The 21,092-nt window shown below is 36.1% G+C and overlaps 1 protein-coding gene across 1 annotated transcript in view; it reads right to left on the reverse strand.

The window, feature by feature from the left end:
- Window positions 1-21,092, reverse strand: part of LOC145679753 (uncharacterized) — a 60,962-nt gene that overhangs the window by 11,241 nt on the left and 28,629 nt on the right. The window lies entirely within an intron of this gene.

Consider the following 21,092-nt stretch of genomic DNA (forward strand, 5'->3'; position numbering starts at 1 on the left):
GTAACTTTCTGTCATCTTTTTTGAACAAGAAATTTTAGTACTAAAGCATGGTGTGTAAAATAAATAAAATAAAATAAAATTTACCAACATGCTTTAAAAAAACAAATTACACTGTTATTAAGAAAATTACTTTTTTTTTTTTTGTCTATGCATGACTAAAAAAAGAGCATGAGGAACGCTCTTGTGTACTCACACAATCAATTTGCAAAGTTGAGTTCCTTCGGGGCTTAGCAGGTAGCGTACGCATCTTTGGCGTGGGAGACATGGGTTCGGTTCCCGGTTGGTGCTCATGTGGTTCGGAACCCATGTTAAGCTGTAGGCCCACGTCTTACATAATCTCACTGCTGAAAGGGACTCTAAACCTAAAATCAAATCAATGTTGCAAATTCTTCCATTCTCATGTAAGTCAAGTGATTATACAAGCGATCTCCTTTCATGTCTGTTTTAGTTATGCATAACAAGGATTTTTAAAGAATATTTTCCTTGAAAACATAATTATTTTTAAATATTTAATACGATAAGTTTTACTTATTTGTTATTTTTTAAAGAAAGCAAGTCATAATATTTTTTTTTACTTTTAGTACTATTTGCTTTGTTTTATTTGTTATTTTAAGAAAACGTGTTTACTAAATATCTTTATTTTATTTTTTAAAATGTGCTATCAAAAATCTTTAATTTTCTTCGAATTTCTGGAAATGACATTGTATACTAGATAATTCCCCTTGGCTCAACTGTAAAGCTGCTTCCATACGAAAAGGCTTATATCAACTTTTAAAAGCAAACAAGAGGTCTAACTCGAATATATATATATATAAAATAAAATTATATATATAAAATTATATATATTATATATATATATATAATTATTAAAATTATATATATATATAATAAAATTATATATATATATAAAATAAAATTATAATATCAGCATTGTATGACAATGAGATATGTTAGATTAAGATTGCAAGATTTGAGCGTACGATTGAAGATTACATAAGTTATTTTTTTACTTGATTTGATTCGATTGTGAGTTAATGTCCCTTTCAGCCTCGAGGGTATTTAAGACGTGGATCTAAAGCTTAAAAGTTGGACTCGAATCACATTAAGCTCCGGCTCTGGCAAGAAATAATCTAGAGCCACCAAATTTTCTATAGTACACAAATCTTCACTAGATATAATCACGTACGTAGCCGTTTCCTTTCTTTTCTTTTATTTTCGACTCAAGAGGGGATTGGGGATCACAGATTCTGAACTTCCAAAAAGTATAACCTAGGAAGCCCTCTCTGTTAGTTAACCCACACTAGTCTAACATACTGAAAGTTAATTGTATTGAGTCCGTGCGAAGAACGGGCACTTCTGCTAATATAATATTAAATAGGTACAATGTTAATTATTTGTTGGTCTAAAAACGGAGTTTATTCAACAACTACATACAAATAATACTGGCAACCAGCACAGATATAGGCCTATTAAGTAGTAATAATATGATGATGATTTTAGTAGCTCAGCCACTCATACATATATCTGAGACTGCTAATATAAAATCTTCCTGGATAGGAAACGAAATTTCGCAACCATACTATATGTGTAGCATTTGTAGGCATGGTAGTAATAATGTTTCCTCTTGTGCGAAGGATTATTCGTTCGTTCTCAGGCCCTGTGGGTTCGTAGTGAACATTTCCTGGCAGCACTCTTGGTAGGCTAATGGTTACTATGATTCGGACTTAGTTATTGCACAAAATGAAGTTGAAAAATACGTTGCCCCAGCGTAGTTTTTAAAGTATATCTTAGCTAACCAACAATTAGACGTAATTTATCCAACGGTTTCGACAGCACAGTTTCAAATCATGATTTTGCTTCTTTCGTAAAGATTTCGTTATTAATTTCGTAGGTTGGCAAATGGTTGGCAAAGAGGCCATTAAAATGTAGAACCAACGATAATTGTTAGCTAGCCACCTAATAATTTCCCACTGTTGGCCCTATTGTCTGTGCTACCACACGAACTTAAATCATTTCACGTTTATACACCATTCATTGGAAAAATTAAGAAAAGAAAAAGGGAAAGAAAAAAGAAATATATAATATTGGACAAAACCTGTGTGTAATATTATACTTAAATATAAGCACTCTGAGGTATATTCTTTGCTTTTGACAAACCTATATGCGAGATAAATTCATATCTGAATAACAGTAGCGGCTCGTAGTCTGTACAAGCACCGGTTGCAATGTTGCAATATCAAAGGTATGTAGGTACGCGCAAGTGTTCCCCTCCCCCAGCATTCTTGAGTCCTATCCAAGAAATATTCAGGAAATATGAAGAGGAAAGTCTTTTAAGCTCTAATTGTATATTATTGATTAAATTATTTCTCGAATATTAATTTAATATATAAGCTATTTCCTTTTTTTCAAACAACCACTATCAATGTACGTTTATACACTATTTATATACAAAACCTCTACACTCATGTTATTGGACACGAGATAAATCGAATATATAGTATGTGCTGTAAGCCATGAATGATGGCGTTAATCCGAAAAGAAGAAAAAAAGCAAGAAAATTGCATGCACGCAGTTAAACAAAATTATTTAATTATATAAACTATGCATTATTTTAGAATGGAAGGTCTTTCTTCGATCTTTCGGGCTTCAAATTTTTCTATGACTTTATTGAAATCTGAAATGCTGCTCGCCAAGTTTCTCTGAATAGAAAGCATCGCTGCCGCAAATATTTTCCGCTTTATTTTCTTTGGGGTCCAGAAACACCTCTCTCCTTCGACAATACGCATTTTGTTAGCATTTCTTTGTATAAATATACGGAACAAAAAGTCCATTTTCAGGAACCACGTTTTTTTTTTTTTTTTTTTTTTTTTTTTGTCTGTAAAGAAGCATGAAATCTAAGATGTTTTCCTTTGAAAATTAAAAAAAAAATAGTTTAACATTCCAGCAAATTAGGCTAAAGAAGACAGATGAGTATTGGAAGTGAATGATTTTATATTAATTTATGCTCTCCGCCGGAAATCGAACACGGAATCATGTGCACGAAGGACACAGAGGTAGGAATTAGACCCGTAGTAAGACATTTTCTTCTTGGAGACTCGATTGACCCCCCTTCCCCCCCAGAATAGGATTTTTTTTAAAAATAAATCTTATCCCAAGAATTTTCACCTTTGTATTATAAATGTTAAATAAAATCTATTGACTTCGAACGACCGCCCCCCAAACTTTCAGCCTGGATCCGTCCCTGCTACCACCAGACTTACATTTGTTCTTTGCGAGTTTATGTTTTGTGAATAACTTCTTTCTTCCACGCGTCTGTATCTTCCTCACCCTATCAACTGAGTCAAGCGCTGCTAAGCGGAGGAATTCGTAACTATTACAGAAGCTGACCAGTTGCGGAAAAAATGCAACCGTAAGGGACCAATACGGGAAGATAGGAGCGTTGCAAGAATAAATCCACTTCCCCATGTTAAGAGATAGGAGCTCGCTGCCATATGCTCAATGTTACTGCTTCCAGTGGCAACGTTCGCTGCCACTGGAAAGGTAAATCTCTCTCTTTCTTTTCGTTTTTTAATTGACTTTTTTCAGAAATGCATCAATACTGTTTTGCGCTCAAGAGCAAAGGTTTATTTTTTACTGATACACTACTTTAACACTTAAAAATATTTTTAGTATTTAAAAAAATATCCGGTTGCACAACCATGCAACATATAGTACCAGCCGCCACTGCTGAATAATAATATAAAAGTGTAAGCTTTATTTAGAACAGTGGTTCTCAACCTAATTTCTATCATGACCCCAATTTTATCACATCCTCTTGCCAGCGACCCCCTTATAATTTCTTGTTTGTAATAAGCTTGTGTGAGATTTTTAATATACCTATTGCAGAGATCTCACGATATGCATCTATTTCTATGATAGTAGAATCCATTTCATGTATATAGTGGATACAGTAACTTTCCTGGAAGCGAATGAATTAAAACCAAATTTGGTCAGTTCATTTATATTACAAATATCGAATCCGATCCGACATGCTGTTTCGAAATTGTTTCAAGAAAACGTACTGTAACTACCGTTTGGAAATTTCTAAACCATAATTCCCTTAATTTTGGGTCACATGATAGAAAATAAAGTGTTTGTAATTTTTGTTGAAAAAAAAACTTGGACAGTTTTTAAAAAGTTATTCAGTATTTTAATTTTGGAGAGTCCGCCACTTTGAGTTATCTCATATTGTTGTGAATTTGGTACATTGTTGTGTATGTATTCGGTATCACCAAGAACTGTTAAGAGCAACTTGTTTACATTAAAAATTTAGAAAAGAAATAAAATCCCACACCAAAAAATCTATCGTTATTGAGGCTAGCTTGCTGGAAAAAGGACTATTCGCTCATACACATACTGTACGTGTACAATTCTGTAAATAGAGCTCTTTCGTGGCTAAGCGGTTAGCGTACGCACCTTTGGTGTGGGAGACCCGGGTTCGATTCCTGGCGAGAGCTCATGTGGTTCGAATTTCACGTTAATAAGTAGGTTCACGTCTCATGTAGCCTCGCTGCTGAACGGGACGTTAAACTCAAAATCAACTCAACAATTCTGCAAAGAACAACAAAGGATCCTAAACAAAAGTTATCCCTTTCATTGCCGACAGAATATTTTGTCCATTGTTGATTTATCAACAAACACAACACAGCTATTTGAAACAAACGCAACACAAGTATCTCATTAGCTTTCAATATTAATTGTGTTTCAACATGCAGGTTTTGTTGGATTTGTATTTTTCTTATATTCCAATATGGAGTTCTTATTAGTTTCATATCGTACCTCTTTCATTTAAATTGATTTTTAAACAATTCTGCACCTGTTGAAAATGTTTAGTAGAAATATTTTTTGTTATTCTTAACAACATGTATAAAAATAAAAACATGCCTATCAGAACAAAATTCAAAATAATATTTAAAAATATTTTCCGGTATTAGATTCTAATTATATTTATCTCTCCTGCTTATCTTCGCAAATCCCATGAAACCCTCTCGCAATCCTCATAGGGGCCGCTACCCCCAGGTTGAAAACCCCTGATCTATGACATACAGGTTTTAGCTTTCGTGCTTTTAGACAAAATCATTCAAGCTTGTGTCCATAAATTGTGTTCCTGATAGTTGTATGCAGTACTTATTTTAGAGAATGGCCCGAGAAGAAAATTTGCACCAAATCTGCAAAATTTCCCCTAGGACAAATCTTCAATCGGTGCTCCCTTATGGTTATATGGTTAGCGTACGCGTCTTCAGCGAGAGAGACCCCCGTTCGATTTCAAACGGAAGCTCATATGGTTCAAATCGCATGTTAAGTTGTAGATCCACTTATCATATAGTCTCGCTGCTGAAACGGACGCTAAATTCTAATCTATCCATCAGGAGGAAATTGGCTCGACTCATCACTGGTTCTGTCCATGAGTTTTCTTCCTGTTTCATAGTTTTCTTCCATTTCCTCACACCATGTTCTTTTATTATTATTATATTACATTTGCGTTTATCACCAATCTTTTTTGTATCTATGAAAAGTTAAACTAAAATTTTCATTTGTGAAGCACATCAAATGTGAAGTAAGGATAAACGCCCTTTAACTCTGCAAATTCATCTGCATTCAAACCTAATACCAGCTCTCAGCTTTATTCAAATCTCCAGATTTAGTCTTCTCACACTCTCACCTTTAGTCTTCGTACCTTGTGATTTTCATTACAATATCTAGGCATGCTCAAACTTATATTAGGTTGAACCTACAAGAAACAGAAACCTTAAAAAAATTGTACCGTATCTGAAACCACGAAAAAATATTAGAGGTATATGTCGTAGAACTTTTCTGTAATTATTCATATTTTTCTTTCTTCGTATGTAGGTTTCGGAAACGCAAAAGCATTAATTAACTTCAATGGAGCCTTTACACCTACAGTTTTATATTACCTGTACATAGTCTACTTTTACCGGTTTTGTAAAATACTAGGCCCTATAAATTTCTTGCTTTCTTTCTTTCTTTTTCAATTCTTTCAATGAATGGACCATAAAAGTAAAATAGGTAAAAATGTTGATTTATAGTTTTACTGAAACAGTTCAGATCTTTCTGTTGTATAATCTTGTCATAGCTTTTACACCTAGGTTCGATTCCCGATGAGAGTTCTTTTGCATCAGATATTATATTAAGCTGCAGGTTGATGTCTCATATAGTCTTGGTGGTGAAAAGAACGTTAATCTTGTCAACATAAACAATTTCTCAGACTTGATCACCTTTTAAAACTACCTTTAGCATCCTACGTCTTGAACAATTAAAATTCATATGAATTAATTCATATTATAATTGTTCATAGCTATTTAATAAATAGATATTTACTTCTGGTGGACAACACCGTCTCCATAGACCTTCTTGAGGTTTTCCTGTTACCTCCTACATTATCATTTCACCAATTCTTTTACAATCATTCGTCTCCTTTAGTCTACAGGGCATAACTACGAAACGTAAAATTAGAAATTTCAATTCATTCTTTCTATGGGAAAAAATGCTCAAAAAAAAAGAAAAGAAACTTGTATTTATCCTTATTACAAAAGCAAGAGACTTCAATCTGTCAGTAACGTACTTCGAAACATTTTAGAGTTGTGGATTGCATAAACGCCTAGGATAAAATATTTAGCTTTAATTAATTCTTTGTAAAAACAAAACGTACACTCTTTCAGTCATGTTAATTTATAATAATTGAGATCGTGCGGTTTAACTTATTTCTCTCGCTACTATTCATAAAGTTGTATTGCTAAAAAAAATTTAGGATATGAAAGTTACTGTGAACAAACAATGAATGAAATGAATGAGATGCAAATGTAATGTAATACATATAAATGCATATGTATGTTATTTGTAGTTTTTTATTTAAACTTGAATATGCGTATATACGAGGGCTATCCAGAAAGTAGATTACGTTTTGGAATAAAAAATCAACAAAGTATAGGAAACAAATTTTATTATATACAGATGAAAGCCACACACAAATACTACTTTTCGACATAGTCACCATTCAAATTAAGGCATTTATCGTAGCGATGTACGAGCTTGGAAATTCCTTCGTCGAAAAATTCGGCCGCCTGCGACTTCAACCACTTCGTTACCTCTTCTTGCAGCTGTTCGTCGTCATCAAAACGCTGCATAGCCAGCCACTTCTTCATTGCTGGGAATAGGTGGAAGTCGCTCGGTGCCAGGTCGGGACTGTACGGCGGATGAGGAAACAACTCCCACTGAAAAGATTCAAGAACTTCACGCGTGACATTTGCCGTGTGGGGCCGGGCGTTGTCGTGAATCAACAAGATCTTAGAGCTCAACATTCCTCTGCGCTTGTTTTGAATTGCTCTTCTGAGGTTTTGCAGAGTTTGGCAATACCTTTGAGCGTTTATTGTAGTGCCTCTTTCCAGGAAGTCCACCAAAATCACACCTTTTCTGTCCCAAAAAACAGTCGCCATCATCTTCCTTGCCGACATTGTTTGCATGCATTTCTTGGGTTTTTGGGGAGAACCTGTGTGCCCCCACTGCATTGATTGCAATTTCGTTTCACAGTTCACGTGTTTCACCCATGTTTCGTCACCAGTAACGATGCGATCGAGTAAAGAGTCACCATCCTTATTGTAGGCGTCCAAAAATTGCAACGCTGCAGCCATTCGCTGATTTTTGTGGTCCTCTGTCAAGATTTTTGGAATCCATCTTGCACAAAACTTGTGGTAACCAAGCTTTTCGCTGATGATTTCGTGCAACAAACTTCGCGAAATTTGTGGAAAACTCAAAGAAAGTTCCGTTATTGTGAACTTTCGATTTTCACGGACTTTAACATCGACTTTTTCGACAAGTTCGGCAGTCACTTTGCTGGGTCTCCCACTTCGATCTTCGTCGTGAACATTGGTTCGGCCATTTTTAAATCTTATGACCCACTGTCGCACTCCACCTTCAGTGATAATGTTGTCCCCATACACTTCACACAGCTGCCGATAGATTTCTATCGGTTTACAGTTTTTTGCTGTCAGAAACCTTATTACTGCACGCACCTCGCAGCTCGCGGGATTTTCAATTAACACAGACATTTCAAACCGTCACAGTATCTTAACGGAGCACAGCACGAACCTCTCACTAGCACGGCTAGATGCCGACTGAGCTGCGCAACGCTCTGACCCCAAGATGGCCGCGCTAGCCCCGCCCCTAGCGGACACAGACGAAAACGTAATCTACTTTCTGGATAGCCCTCGTATATAAGTCAAAATAGTTAGAACATAATGCAGAATATTACCCAAAAAAATAACATTAGGGCAAAAATAAAATTATATAATAATAAAATAAAATAGATATAATTATGTATCCGACACATATCTCAATATTATTAATTTGAAATACAAAACAAAGTGACATCTATTAGTCTTTTTTCTATCAGACATGGCTCAATAGAATCAATTCAGAAGTATTATATTAAATAGATTTTTTTTAAAAAAAATATCAACTTACAAATGAGTGACAATAATTGAATATCTTCTGAGATTAAGTTGTGTTTGATAGCACTGTGTTTTTCTTGTGAATATTTTGGAAAGGATCAGTCTTAGAAAAATATAGAAGTGGTAGTTGATAAGAATTTATCTGTCCATAATTTTAAATATCAAATGAAAAAATCTCTAAAGAAAACATGAATGGAAAATTGCATTCCTTGATATCTATAACCTACTGTAAACGGAAAACAGTTCTGAAACTCTTTACCTTGAAAACTAGGGGATCTAGCTCAAGTAGTTCAAGAAACCATAAAATAGGCTCAGCACAAGCTCTAACCAAATATTTAGTCCGATAACCGCCAGTGCAATCAGAGTCAGGTGGTCCCCCATTGAGAGAGCAGGAATATTAAACAATTAACTCATACAGGCAGATTTACGTTTCCATGGCTCTTTCGGACTATCAGCCCTGATAACTGCTCATCGTCGAGAACCGCCTTCGCTGTGTGAGGAGTTAAAGAGACATTGCATGATGAGCAAATGATATTCAGTGCTGAGAGTCGTTTGCTGTATAGAAAAGTAACTTTCGTGTGTGTACGTCGATATGCAGATGAGTGAAAAAAATCCAACATATGGGATTCAAACTTGGCAATCTAGTAGGGCAGCTGTACATCCAAATCGCTTCTGGTTTTCACTCAGGAAAGTATGACTAGTGTCTCACTGACTTCATCTGGATGCTTTGTGGGATCCGTCTTTCCAGCAGTATAGAACACAACTCAAAATGATCAGGGTAATTAAGCGTGATGTACGTGTTGCTATATGCCTTTTACCCTGGCCCTCTAGGTCTCAAGACTTAAGCCCTATCCAGCACGTGGGACATGATAGGACCCGCCTAACTCACCAGCCCAGAACTGACAACGACCAGCTACACCAAGATCCGAAATAAGCTTGGGAATTTTATCCCAGACAGTTGTTCAGTGTAAGTATGACTGGCTATCTGTCCAAACACCTGCTTCTGTGATCGCTAGAGATGGTTACATGCCCTATTAAGTTTAGTATGTATGGTCGAAACGCACGATATAACATGTTTAGGATGAGCCATGAGCGTCATATTGGGACCATTATCACCTACCTTCACCTTTTTGTGTACCAATATTGCGTCAGTTCTGTGAATTACAACTGGATATTCTAAAATATATTTTCTCTCGTGTAAATAAATAAAACTAGCAATCTTAATTTTGCAGCTAATTCTCTTAGCTAAGTGATTTTTTGAACTTTTTATATGATACGTTTCAACTCTGAAAGAATAGTTTTCTGACATTCGTTTGTACACACCGAAGGGGAGCGGCCCCTATTTTAAATAGTAGGGAGATGGAGATTAGGTAATATGTAGTTTGCAGTTCTACCTATGTTTCTGACTTATGTTTCTGTAATTTCATATAGTTTCACAATTTCAAAATTTAAATAACCGCGATGTAATTTATTTATAAACTACACACGCACATATACTACAAAAGCATGTAAGTGACATTACGATCATTATGTTGTTATATAATGATCGTAATAGATAGTAATTAAAATAAACGAAACATTAAGAAAATGAAACTTACAGGTTCATAATTAGCATGCAATACAATATGTATTCTCTGCGAAATTGAGACACATAATTAATGAATCGTTTCCAGATGTATAGTGTATCGTTCTTTATCCAGTGAAATATTCGGTTGCGTCAGGGACGATGAAGCAGAAAATCCGCAACGGACTCGTTGCTCCATAACTGGCCATAGATGTTCTATATTTTTCCCCTATTTCTCAGGAAAATGATTGAATTACTACAACAATTCTACCACTTCAACCTCTGGCATATGTTCTGCACTATATTTTTGGGCCACCCCATTGGTAACGGTAATAATAGGTTACGAAATCGCAACTTGACCGCTGCACAGTGGTACACAATCCTCCAAACCTGGCCAAAATATCAAAATTATCAGAAATATGAAAGATCTTATAGATTTAATAAGGAAAGACGTAAGGTGTGCAGAAATAGGTAGGTTTTCGTGCAGCTCGTAAGGGTTGGGTCTACAATCAGTACCAATGTGAAAGATTAAAGTCGTGGAAGAAGGCCAAGTATCCACCCCGGTAGCGGAAGTAAAGTTCATGATACGAAAACAAAATAATGTTTAGTTGTTAGGCGTGAATAATGATTGTGCAGAACATTGTTATACATTCGTCGTTCGTGACACATACATAAAATTCTAATATGCTTTCATGTTCCAGTCAATATGTGGATAAATAAAATTTGATCGAAAGCCAAAATTGGTATACTTGATAATGAATTTCATGTAGAGTTTTATTTTGAGTCCAGCCGAGTCCACTTCTATTCTGTGCTGAATGTGATAGTAGGGGATGTTATCTGTTAGAGAAAAAGACCTAGTGTTGCCCGTTTTTGCCCGATCTTTTAGAAAGGCATATTTGAATGTGAGTAGGGTAATATTGTTGCAAGTAGTATTTAGGCTAATCACTGTTCTCCTTGTCATTCCAGAAATGTCATACGAAACATGAAGGAAGCTTCTACAAGTCCTGAGTAATGTAGAAGGAAACAAGGAAATCAAAAGGCAACACATAATTAGTTTCCTTGAGAAAGAAACGTCCACCGAATTGCCTAATTGTACTAGTGCTAGTCGATTCAATTGTATTAGTCAATTGAATGACAACAAAGATAACCGCCATTCAGGAACACTTGTAAATACGACAACGTGAATGATGTTATTTACCATCTCATATACAAGGTTCATCACACTCCAATTTCTATAATTTTCGGAGATGGTCGAGCAACCACTTTCACCATCTTTGGACCACTTCAGATGGATTGACCCTTATGTGCTTTGGACGTTCTTCCCAAGGAAAAAATAATGTTTATGTAGTCTTTGAAACTAAAGAAATGCGTGAAATATATAACGACGAACAATACTTCTATCGATTCTCGGGTCATGGCAAACATATTAGAACAAGCAATGGCTTTGGGATTTCCTTATTGCTTCTCAATCCAGTTGTCATGCCTGATCTTCGAACAGAAAAACTGTAATATTAATACAAAAGTTCAAAAATCGAAAGGGTGTGCAACCTGGACGACAGGGGAACATGTTGTGTTGCCTATACCTCAGACCTCTATGCTTTCACCATAGAAATGTCGACTCCAGAATCCTCCCTCGAGTACAAAATTGAGAATACGACTTGATACACGATTACATGAAATGAAATCTTTGAGTTTTACGTCCCACGGTTATGCCGGTTAGGCTAAAGGAGACGGTGATGATGAGAGATGAATGAAATGGTGGAATGAAGAAAGTGGGAGGAAACGGGAGAACCCCGAGAAAACCCACGCACACGGTGTTTATACGCGATTACATGTGGGAGAAATATGTTTGAGTACAAAATTTGGTGCCTCTAACGAAAACCTTATGACACACACAAGTTATATATATAAATGAGGAGCAGTGTTAAATGAGAACCGAACATCCTTCATAAGACACATTCCTCACAAAAGTTGGCAATACTGCTGTTACTTATCGATACTGCCATCTCTCGTTATGAGAAATGTATAGTGACAACTCACGGGTACACACAGTGGTTCGTTTATGTTCTATAGGTGGGCGTAGTGAACTGTTCGTCCAGCATTAGAAATGGAGGCAAAGAAGAGCAGAGAGATGTGGTTCGTTTTTTGAAGGCTGAGGGTGATGGCACAAGCGAAATTTATCGTCGCATGTCTACTGTGTATAGCAAACACCACATGCCACTGATAAGTGTGTAGGAACGGCATAAGAGATTCCAAGAAGGACGCACATTACTGCAAGACGATATGTGCCCAGGACAGGTCCATCGAGCCATTACCCCGAGCTGATTACGCGTATTGATGGTTTTATTCGGGAAAACCGATGAATCGCAGAGGAAGAAATTCGTGTTCATGTCTGGATTAATCATGGCTTCGTGCATGCCATTATCAAACAAATACCTGCATTTCCGAACAATTTGCGTGAAGTGGATTCCGCATCAACTGGCGGAGAGACAAAACATTCTCAGAATGGCTTCATGTCTGATGCATCTGCAGTGGTACCCCGAAGAAGAGTGTGCGTTTCTGTCCCGTATCATCACAGGGAAAGAAAAATGAAATGAAATCTTTAAGTTTTACGTCCCACGATTATGCCGGTTAGGCTAAAGGAGACGGTGATGAAGAGAAATGAATGAAATGGTGGAATGAAGAAAGTGGGAGGAAACGGGAGAACCCCGAGAATACCCACGAGCACAGTGTTTGTCCACCACAAAGCCCATACGGCGTGAGCTGGGACCGAACCAAGGACCCCAAGTAGGCCTACCGGAGGTGAATGCTCTACCACTGAGCCACTACGCCCCCTGTCACAGGGCAAGAAGCGTGGTGCCATCATTTTAAGCACGAGAGCAAACGGAAAATCCAACAATGGAAACACACCAATTCTACACCACCAAAGAAATCTGAAGCTGTTCACATAAGTTCCGGTAAGATCAAGATGATCTTCTCCTTTGATTACAGGTGCCTTCTGCTTGTTGACTTTCTTAAGCGTGGGGCCAAAATAAATGCGAAGCGCTATGAAGACTTGAAGACTCTTTACAGAAGCTGAGATGAGCTATAAAGCCAAAGAGGCCTGAAATGCTGTCGGACGGAATCATCCTTTTACATGATAATGCCAGTCCCCATGCTGCCAATCTGGGGAGATATACAGTTCAGAGCTTTGGCTGGGAAACACTTCAATATTGTCCGTTCAGCCCAGATCTTTCCCCTTGTGATTTTCACATTTTTGGCAACCTGAAGACAGACATTCGTGAACGTTGTTTCAGTCGGACGAGGAAGTGCAAGAGTGGGTGAGATTGTGGATCCGACAGCGACATAACTCCTTCAACAAGATTGGAATTGATCGTCTCGTCTACCAGTGGGATAAATGTATTAACGCGTCTGGCAATTACTTTTGAATAAATATCATTCCATTGTTACTTTTTCGCGTGTGTTCAGTTTTCATTCGACTGTCCCTTATATATATATATATATATATATATATATATATATATATATATATATATATATATATATAGAGAGAGAGAGAGAGAGAGAGAGAGAGAGAGGAAGAGAAAACAAATTTTAATTTTCAGTCTTTCCATTCAGACCATGGTTCTCCATGTTTACATCAGAATTGTAGGAAACCCTACTTATTTAGGATGGAGCTTAGCAGGAATCCCTTTGAAAAATAATTGCTTTCATACAAGCTGTTGTTAATTTCCGCTTACTCAGAGAACAAGGCGCTCTTTGTCTGAGAATTACAGCAGCAAAATTAATTTCATGTTATTGCCACGATCCGTCTTTCCCTTGAAAAATAATGGTGCTTGAATGGGAGCTATCCATAATGGAACAGTGGGAGAATAGCTAAGGTGGAAATTTTATCGCTGCGCATATCTGAACCAAATTGAAACGTTCGCTGAAAATTAACATAAAAAAGGAAGAAAAGCATTTATTATTTATTTCAAGAATGAGGGATTAAGTTGCAGCGGAAAGTCAACGTACGACGTAATCTATCTGAAAAGATTAACGCAATAAAAGTAGGAAGAATATAATGTAGGTTCACTGAACAGCATTAAAGTTGCCTAGAAAAATAACAAAATATTTTCAACAGTGCAGTAAAATTGTTAGTCTTCAAAAAGTATTTGAGAAACTGTATTTGATTTTCTGAAAGAAAGCTCTTGAAACCAGAACTAATGTTAAGCATCTGTGTTTACCCAACCTTCATTTTTTAAAAAATGTGCATTATGATCACTTTTAATGTGACAAGTGTAGGCAGTTTACCTTAAATAGTCTTTGAGAAATCAATCCTTATGTATTTAACAGCTTTGTGACCGCTATTTTTAAAAGATATCACTGACGGTGACAATGTTGCCTTAAAACCATCTACATTATATCCGCTATCAATGTGTTGAGCTTTTTTCTTGCATCTTAAGTTATTGGAGAAATTAATGCTAACGTGTGTATGCGTGTGTGGCATCATTTCAGCCATTATATCTTATTTATAAAATAAATTATAACCCATAATCTCTCTGTACCATGATACTACTATGAGTGCACAAGATTTTATTAATATAGCTTAAAATGCCTTGGAGTACTTTGATCACAAAACAAATACTAATACTAATAGATTGCATTGTGATTTGGTTTACCATTCGTCAGACACAACTAATTACAACCATCTACGCTATAACCGATATCAACATACCTAATTTGGTTATTGCAGTTTAAATAATCTTTAAGAAATCAGTACCAACGTGTGAGACAAGTTTTCGGTGACTATTCCTCAAGATAGCATGGAAAAGACAAAACATAACCATCTCTTTTCAAGTCATCTAACCGTAACTATGATCACGCAAAAAGTTGAGGAAAGGAAAAGTGACATCAAAGAAACCTTAAGTGGACACAAATTTGCGGTTAACCCTTTCATTACCACTGGGACATATGTTTCCCACAATACATTCTCAGAGAACCCGTGGTAATTTACCACATGCTATTGCTATGAATCGATGTTCCACTGGTAAAGAGAAGCCTGCTAATTGTTTACAGAATTCTTATAATTGCAGATTCCACTTGAAGGTTTTCCACCTTGTTTTCTGACAATATACATATCATAATTGAAAATACAAGATGATCATTCATTTCACTACTACTGAGACATATAGGTCCCGCGAAAAAGTATCAGTAGGATGCATATGTCCCTCCTTTCCCACGTTGAAAAACGAAACGGTGGAAGTTTTTTATATATATTTATACTTTTGACAACAACTTAAAATAACCATGTATTAATGTTTCTCATTCCGAAAAAAAAATTAGTATTGAAATGGTTAAATTATTATTAAAATGAAGTGAAGCTTCTAGCTTAACGTTTCATTACTATACTCTTTAGATGATTGATAATTAACGAAAGTGAATTAATTTGAATTTTTTTCTGCTCTCCTACCGGGAAACTTTGACCATTAGGACAGAAGGGAACGAATTAATAATAATAATAATAATAATAATAATAATAATAATAATAATAATAATAATAATAATAATAATAATAATAATAATAATAATAATAATAATAATAATAATGTCGATACCTTTGCTAACTACACATAGTTAGAAAATGCTACTATTTTTCTAATATCGCAAATATGATAAAGATATGACATTTCAAGTAATCTTTTGCTAGAAAAACGGTTAATACTATTATATAATACTGAAGTTTTAAGCAATAACGTCGTATCTTTCCTACCATTTAAAACTATTCTCCGGCTCCTTTAGAATAAATATTTTCTTGGATATATTCATATGAATATATAAATATTCTTTTTTAAACTTCCACTCCTACTTACATATCATTTATTTCCATATGTGGTCTACTGTCTATTGTCAATAGAAGCCGAAGTGGCTCAGTGGTAGAGCATTTACCTTTGGTGCAGGAGGTCCTTGGTTCGATCCCAGTTCCCGCCAAGGACTGTGGTGTTCCCATCATCACCGTCTCCTTTAGTCTAACCGGCATAACCGTGGGACGTAAAACTCAACGATTTCATTTTTCCTTTAGCCTAGCTCGCATAACCGTGGGACGTAAAACTCAAAAATTTCATTTCATTTTTCTGTAGTGTCAATATCAGATTAGTTCCTTCTCAAGGTGACTAGAAAAATAATGAAACTACGGGAGCATGATAGGGGTTGAAGTTGTTGGTATAAAATAAACGCATATTCATTACTAGCACTTTAAGCTAGAGAACACTTTTTTTTTTTTTTTTTGTTACATAATTGGCATGGCAATCAACACACTTCCGCTTATGACCGATCAGTTTCATAAACCCGGCAATGTAAAGCTATTTGTCTTGATGATTTGACCATAGCCTAACTTCCTGCTTTTACTGCATCGTCAGAATAAAAGTAAAATCCTCTCAGGTGTTCCTTAAGTTTTGGAAAAATGATTAAAATCAACTGGTTCCAGACTCAGGATGAGACATGACAGTGAAACCAAGGTGCTGAAAACTTTCAATTTTGATTGCAATAGTCTGAGAGCAAGCAGTATCGTGCTGAGTGAGTGGCTCCATTTGTGGACGAACTTGTTAAATTCGTGCTTTCAGTTTTGTGAGATTGATACGTATTGAGGGTGTTACGTATTAAGTGTCAGAATTGGGTCAGTTCTACTAGGTAGGAATTAAATATGCCCTACATCATCAGCATTCCAGAAGATACTTCGCTTCTTGATGTCACAGCCTTAAACTTTTTTTTCTTTAGAGCAGGCCATCCTTTTTTTTTTTTTTTTTTCTTTTTGGCAATACATGCCACCATGTTTCTTGCTATAGGTCTCGGACTCCAGTGGTGATCAGTTTGAAACTTGTAACATATCACGAGAAAAGTGTCGTTAATACCATGCAATGCCACCCACAACCAAATATTCGTTCCAGCCTAGAAAACTATTAGGAGGCATTACTTTAAGCATATGTTTCGCAGTTCCTTATTATCGACAGTTACGGTTGTATGGAATAAAATATGATTGACCAAATATAACATTCAATTATAAGGTTATGATGGTGATGAAAGAGTTTAATTTCAATTCGAACCAACTTGAATTTTAAACCGAGGTAAGTATACTCCCACTACAGATTGGTAACATACACGATATCTGTACATTATCCTAATATAATCAACGACAATAATAATAATAATAATAATAATAATAATAATAATAATAATAATAATAATAATAATAATAATAATAATAATAATAATAATAATAATAATGTCGATACCTTTGCTATTGTTTGCTTGTGTAGCGAAGTCCTCGAAGAATTAAATAAATGTGGTGTGGATTTTGAGGTGGCATACGTAAACATTAGTTTTTAATTAAGCACAATTTTAACTATAGTGTACAGAGGGCCTAATGCTTGGGGGCAATAATATTTTCTGTTATCATTATTTCATTCATTTACACAGAAATTATTATTTTGCCTATTCAAAATGTATAACAAGAAACAAATTAAATATTCTATTTGTTAAAAACATAATAGGGGATGATAGGAGAACAATAGAAGGAAATGCAGAGATCTTATTAAACACCTGTAGGAACATTGGTTTAGAAGAGAATGCAGATTAAACTAAATATGTGGACGTTTGTCATGATCGTAATGCGACAAATGATGGATCCGTTCAAATATCATATAATACTTTCGACAAAGTAGATACTTTAAAATATCTAGGATTAATATTAACAGAACAAAACTATATTCACGAAGAAATTAAATGTCAATTAAAAGCAGGGAATTGGTATTATTATTAAGTTCAAAATATTTTGTCGTTGCGAATTCTATCGAGGAATTTGAAGCTTAAAATATATAAAAATACAATCACACCTATGGTTCGAAAACATGGTCATTTACTCTGAGGGAAGAACATAACACATAGAAGTATTTGAGAACAAGATCCTAAGACGAATATTCGGACTCAAAAGGAATGGGATTGGGGTATGACGGAAACTTCACAACGAGGAACTGCACAATTTATACCGCTTACCAAACATTGTTAGGGTCAGCAAGTCTAGGAGTCTCAGGTAGGCAGGTCAAGTAGCCAGAATGAAAGAAACTACAAACGCTTTCAAAGTTCTAACTGGAAGTCCAATCGGAAAACGATCATTAGGAAGACCTGGGCGCAAATGGGAGGCAATATTAAAGATGGATCTCGCAGAAATAGGAATACTAAGTAGAAATTGGATCTGGTTGGCTAAAGACAGAAATCAATGTAGAGCTTTTGTGAACACGGCATTGAACCTTCGGGTTCGGTAGGCCATAGAGATAGTTAGTTGTTAAGAAAATATTGAATGAACTTACTCTATGTATCAGAGAATAATAAGGCCAGACGTCTCGGATTTATCAAGACATTCGGATATCCGCTAGCTATACCAGTGTCCCGAAAATATTTTTCCGGACATCTAAATATTTCCAGCGGCGTAGCGTAAGGGAACGCCGGTATGCCCGGCATTCCCTGTTAATAAGAAAAAAATACTTATTTCATTGTATATAAATTGTTTGTTTGTAATTATCACAATTATTTCCACTGCAATCTTCTGGATGCCCTCTCTCGCCTTACTTTGACAAGTGGAACCTACGCATGCGCGTCACTCAGATGCACATTTTCTGTCTTTCCTCTTGTCGTATGCTATGTTCCTCGGGCATCCAGGCCTACTGCAAGCAACGGGGTTTTCGTCTGCTTTCTGTCGAATGCGCATGCGCAACTACTTGCTTTCCACTCCTCTACACCCCTTGCAACTCAACCTTTTGCTTTAGATAAACGCTGGCGTATTCAAGTATTTCCAACTGTATATATCTTGAACTAAGTTATAGTTTCTGTACAGAACGTACGAGCGCTAACATCAAGGAGATAGAACAAAACAGCAATGGTTACTTCAATGCCTTTTTGAAGCATGCCGGTTATGTAAATAATAGTATAAAAATAGTTATGCTTTATCGTAATTAAATGCATTGCAATTTAATCGTAATTAAAGGCAAACTATTAATCTTCATCATAAATACATAGTATGTCCAGTGGCGTGGCCAGGAACGCTTTGAGGGAGCTCACACACACAAGCATCACGGTCACCGATCTGGTAGACCAAGAGAGCCAGCATTCCCCGCCCCTCGCAAAGATTGCTTCGGCCCTTCAGTCATTGGCACATATCCCGGGGAGATGAGGGGGACATGTACTCTCCATCCGATTTAAAATTGTGATGATTTGTATCCGAATGCCACAAAGGAAAGTAAGATAAAATTGAGGTCCCTTGACTTGTTTCATTTTTAAAAAAGAATCGTATTCTTTAATATTTCATTGTCATTAATTATTGTTAGTCTATTTTCAACTATTTGTTTAATTCCTGTAAGGATTCCTATAATGCTACTGAGATCATCATCATTTTGCTCAAATAAGAGTATTGTTGCACCATACATAGTTGATTTTTTTCATAGTTTTGGGGAAATCATTATTTATATTATTACAGAACAAGTGTCGTAAAATTTTAATGTATATCATTGTGGATGCTTAAATATGAACATATCAATTATAAATATGCATGTATTCAGATTTCAGAATGTGTTCACGGTACTGATTTATAATGCTGATACGTATTACGATTTCATCTACATCGCCTGGTATATAATATACAACAGGTTCACCACAGAAATCAGACTCATCTACCGTAATATGAGTTTCATCTCCTCCCCCAGAATAAGTCTCAAATATCCTCTCCTCCCTCAAATCTGCCCTCCTCCCAATGTTGAAGATAACTCTGCTCTTCTGATCCTCCACAGCATTGTTTTTCAACTTCATGAATATTTTGAACATCGCTTTAAAAAAATGGAAACGGTCTTACCCGTTCCCCGAATGTTGAAAACAGATTTGCGCCCCTACCTTCAGTATCTGGATATCTGACAACGAAATACATACACAGAAACAGGCCCCCAGAGTTGGTTTAAGTGCTTTCTATTTGCATCTTCAAGTGATATACGTATACACTCAGGACCATATTCACGAATGGGGGACTGAGTTCCGGACCCAAGATGACAAATTTGTAGGGGCGACTTTTTCAAGAACGAGATTGAAGTATGGTATGGGGAGAAAGGAGCTGCCCATGGGAACTATGCTGGAAACAATGTTTATACAACAGTGTGGCCGAGTTTTCTCGTCACAACGGTAGTGGCAAGAAGAAGCTGAGACAATTGCTTATTGGCTTCTAACGTAATCCACGCGCTTGATTCTGTATGCCCCACTAGGCCACCAATTAGGGGCCTCCCTTCTAAATTTTTTATAACCCTATGTTTCTCATCGGCATAGCTATGTATTGCTAATTTTAGTAGTATTGTATCGCACAAGTGACTAACTTTGGCATCCCCATTTCGGAATACCACGCTACGCTACTGAATATTTCGGTTTTTAAATATGATTACTTTGTTCAAAAAACTGGAACATTTTTTACACGCGAAAATTGGTTTCGGTTTCAAGTTGCTACATAAAGCTAGGAGTAGTACTAGCGCTCACTATCAGCGGCGTCATGAGACTTGAATAAGTTAATAGTTACGTTTCCGGTTTATAGTTTTTGAATGTGCTTTCTTATTGCGTATTATGGCGTTACCATGTGACTGGTAATGCACTAAAGCTATGCTTATTGTTCTTTGACTTATTTTATTACAGAATAGTAAATATGCCCCCAAAAATGTGTTTTCACTTATGCTCAATGTTAAGAGTTTCCTTTTATATGAAGAAGTGTTTCAAAGAAGTGCAACGAACGATTTATCATAGTGTTTTTTTTTTTTTTTTTTTTTTTTTGTGTAGATGGGGCTCGTTCGGACACGGTTGAGCACATAGCACGAAGAAGCACCAAGTTGTACTTTCAGCCTCTACATTTCAGTATAAAACTGTCAACGCAGTAACAAGAACACCTGAACTGAGCTACCGAGGAAGATATCCTGGGTTTTGTAATAAGGTGTCCTAGTTTTTCAGTTTAAGAATCTAGT

The sequence above is a fragment of the Thermobia domestica genome, chromosome 2 (assembly GCF_964235325.1).
Source record: "Thermobia domestica chromosome 2, izTheDome1.hap1.1, whole genome shotgun sequence".
NCBI classification, from domain to species: domain Eukaryota; kingdom Metazoa; phylum Arthropoda; class Insecta; order Zygentoma; family Lepismatidae; genus Thermobia; species Thermobia domestica.